Source organism: Macrotis lagotis, chromosome 7 (assembly GCF_037893015.1).
Source record: "Macrotis lagotis isolate mMagLag1 chromosome 7, bilby.v1.9.chrom.fasta, whole genome shotgun sequence".
In the NCBI taxonomy this organism is placed as follows: domain Eukaryota; kingdom Metazoa; phylum Chordata; class Mammalia; order Peramelemorphia; family Peramelidae; genus Macrotis; species Macrotis lagotis.
In genome coordinates, this window is record NC_133664.1 from 201600163 (window position 1) to 201604287 (window position 4125).

A 4125-nucleotide genomic window follows, 5' to 3' on the forward strand; every position below is an offset into this window, starting at 1 on the left:
TCCCCAGTATTTAAAGTCCAAAACTCTTTCAGCCCAAGGAGTAGCAAGTATATTAAGTCTGCATGAAGGAGCAATTCCTTTAAAATAGTGAAAGGTAAGGTATCCTAAGACCTCATCTTCCAAAGGAGAAATAAACAACAAAACCAAGTTCAACTCCCTGGTGTCAATCTTAATAAATGCTATTGCCTCTGTTCTAACTGATGGCAGAAGATGCCCTGCCAACTAACAGCTCAGGCATTGGGGGGAGGGCGGGGGATGTGAGCACTAGGTTGTATGTAAATGTGTTTGGGGTTGGTGCTGACACTCCCAACATGATTCTTATGGAAAATGATTTTGGGGGCCAGGGTTCTGGTTTTTGACCTACTTTTGGGGAAGTGTTTGTTGGGGTTGGGGGTAGGCTAAGTAAAACAAAACCCTAAATCTCCAAAGTGAAGTGAATACAAATTCCCTGTAACCAACACTGACCCTGTTGGGGCAGGGCATACCCTAGGCTTCCACTCTATATGAGGCAGGGGGCCCCATCCTGGCCCAGATCTGTATTAGTCTTGTTCAATCTATAAGTCAATGGACAACTCCTATACTGGGCTGGGGAGAGGGACTGGTTAGGGGATAGTCTCATCTATCCTTTTTTTAAAAAAATCTTAATTTACATTTTAAATAATCTCAAACTTAAGTGTCAGTGCCTCAAATATAATTTAATCCTAAATCTTTAAAGGCCCCCTAAACAAAAACAAGAAAGTATGTACTGTCTGGCTTAGAAGTCTCCTCACTCCATAGGCATTCTCGTCCCCCTTCCTGCCCTGCCCAGTCCCCATCTTTACCCTGACTTGGAGTTTACAAACTTCATCAAGCCATCTGTGCTCATAGACTTGGGCCTCTCTAGGGGGAAGCCCAGAGCTCTGCTCCAAATCAGCCGTGCCAGCACCCCCAGTGCCCGTGAAACCCCAAAGAGAACCATGTAGTAATTCATCTCTGTCATTCCGTAGTACTGCAGAAGCACCCCACTATGGGCATCTACATTGGGCCAAGGATTCTTGGCTTTGCCCTGCTCCAAAAGGACATCGGGTACAATCTTATAGAGTTGAGCCACCAGTTTAAACATGGGATCATTAGGCAGATGTTTCAAAGCAAATTCTTGCTGACAGGTATACTGCAGATCAGTTTTTCTTAATATAGCATGGCCATAGCCAGGTACTACCCTGCCTGAGTTGAATGTGTTCCAGATGTATTCACGCAATTTTTCATCAGATACCTCTTTGCCAACTTCTTTCTGCAAATGTGTCAGCCAGACGAGTACTTCCTGGCTGGCTAATCCATGAAGTGGCCCAGCCAGACCATTCATGGCAGCTGCAAAGGACAGATAGGGATCTGAAAGAGCACTGCCCACCAGATGGCTAGTATGGACACTTACATTGCCACCTTCATAGTCACTATGGATTGTGAGGTATAAGCACATGAGCTCAGTGAACTGGACATCATTGTAGCCCAACATGCTGGTGAAGTCATGGGACCAGTCAAGTTTGGTGTCTAGCCCCAATGCTGCTGCCTTCTGGATACAGATTCTGGTAGATCTTTGCTGCAACACAAGGTAGCTTGGAAATGAGATCCATGCAGTCTTCATAAATCAGCTCCCAGTATTTGGCCCGATTGATGCCTTCAGCATAAGCCCTAGCGAAGTTACTCTCACTATTAAGGGCAGTGATAGCTGCACTGAGTTGAGACATTGGATGCAGATTAGTAGGGAAGTTGTCCAACATGGTGACCACATGGGAGGGCAGAGAAGCTCGTTTTGCCCATTCTTTGGAGAGCCAATTCACCTGTTCCTCATTTGGAATTTGTCCGGTCACACGCAGCCAGAATAAACCCTCGGGAAGGGGTTCTTCTCCTCCCTTGACCTTAGGGAGCAACTTCTGCCACTCTGGGATACTGTAGCCACGGAAATGAATACCCTCATCAGGGTCCAAAACGGATGTTTCATATATTAATCCTTTCATGCCCCTCATGCCACCATACATCATGTCCATAGTGATCTGCCCCACCTCAGTCTTGCCATGCTGTTGCCTGAAGTTCTTGATTCTGGTTTGCTCCTTAGGTATCATGTCACTAAGGACGTCCTTTAGATTTGAAGAAGCATCACTGGCATGTCGGACAGCAAGAACAAGACAGGATGCATTTGTGGAGCCGGACGGCCGTGGTGAGTAAGGCCATGGCGCACGGGCTGGGGAGCCGCGGGCGGCGAGGGAGGGAGCGCCCCGCCGCAGGAGCCTGAGCCGCGGCCGCGCAGGAGGCCGTGCCGAGGAGCGGACAAGGTTGAAAGCGGGATCCTTATGTTTAGATTAATGGTTACTGTTTCTTTTTTAAGCATCATTTTCTTTATTTTTAATTTACGGAATAAAAACAAGTATTTCTATAACATAATATAATAAAAAAGTTGATTGCATATGAAACCACAAGTCTATTATACACAACTTGCTATTCCTTTCAAATATACAACAAACTTATCATGTAAATTTCTTTTTTTTGCCCCTTTTTTCTTCTGCCTTTCCACCCTCCACCTGAGATGGCTACCATTAGACTAATAGATGTATATATAAATGATACAAGGCTTGGAGGGAGATTTAGCATAGTTGATGACAGGCAAAGTCCAAAAATGTCTTTAAAGATTAAACTATTGGGTTAAATCTAATAAGATTGAATATAAACTCTTCACTTGAGATTAAAATCAATTTCAGACATTCAAGATTGTTGAGTGATACTAATTTCATAAAGATCTGTGGGGATTAGTAGACTGCAAAAAATCAATCTTGTGATGAGAAATCCATCAAATCTAATGTGACCTTAAGTTGCAAAAAGAAAGCCAAATCTTACAGAATTAAAGAAATCATTATCTTTTCTTACTTGGCCTGGTCAGATCATACCTGCAATATTTTGTTCATTTCAAGGACATTGATAAGCAAAAGAGAGTTCAAAGTAGGGCATATGAAGGGCCTTGTTATATGAGGATTAGTTGAAAGAACTGGAGATATTTGTTTTGGTTAAGAAAAAAGCTGAGTATGTGATTTTGCTGCTTAAGCTTCACATATAAACAACATCCTTTGTTTCTGTTTTTATGTAAAAAAATAAACTCTTCAAAATTTTGGTGACTTTGGATAAATTTTTTGCAGAGCTAGATTGGATTCTTCTAAAGCAGTTGCTGTCTGATCAGATGCAAACCTCAATGTAAAAAACTGTTCTTGAAGAACTAAATTTAGCACAGTATCTGATCAATCAGACATTGCTTCTAGCACGAAATAGTTCAAAACCTCAGGGAAAGCAGAAAAAAATTATCTCAGATCTCCACTTAATTCTTCAGCAAACTTCACTCTAACAAGTTTTTCCTCTGAAGACTGTTTTTCTCCCCAAGGAAAATGGACAATTCTTTAACTAGAAACTCAGCACTAGAAAGGGCAAACACTTTGCAAAATTTTGAACTTTGTTACCCCTATTTTTTATGCTTCCATGTGATAACTACATTAGCCAAAGATGACAGCCAGACCTAGGTATGGAGGGCTTTCTAATCTTTCCAATTTATCAAGGTAAATATAGTTCATCTTGTCAATGAGATATAATCATGGGCAGGGGAAAAAGATAAAAGCTTCAACAAGAAGTTAGAACTTGTAAGAAAATTCTTGTGTCATTACTTCTATATGAACTGATCATTTGTTTACTTCTTTAATACTCATTTAAGTAGAGCAATCCAATTTCTTTTTGCTCTGTATATGATAACATAATAATTTCCAACAATAAAACATTCACCAGTCTTGTCAAAAAAGAAAAAGAAAAGATTGAATAGATAAAGGATGATGATTGTTTAAGCAATTGAAGACTGTCATGTGGAAAGGAGGTGTGACTAGATCTGTATGACCTAAGAAGATAGAGCTAGGAGCAAGGGATAAAAACCACAAAATAGAATTGATGTTTAAAAAAAACAAACAACTTTCCTAACAAGTAGAAAGGTTGAAAGTGGAATGGGTTGGGAGGTGGTGTTCTCCCTCATTGAAAGACTTCAGGAAAAGGTTGGATGACTACTTTTCAGGCATGCTTTTCAGCACATTTGGAGTTTAGGTTATCCTAGTTAGCCACAGA

The 4125-nt window shown here is 41.1% G+C and overlaps 1 pseudogene; it reads right to left on the minus strand.

Annotated features, from left to right (window-relative positions):
* Positions 1-417: 417 nt before the first annotated feature.
* Positions 418-2208, minus strand: LOC141493331 (citrate synthase, mitochondrial pseudogene; annotated as a pseudogene).
* Between the last annotated feature and the right edge of the window lie 1917 nt (positions 2209-4125).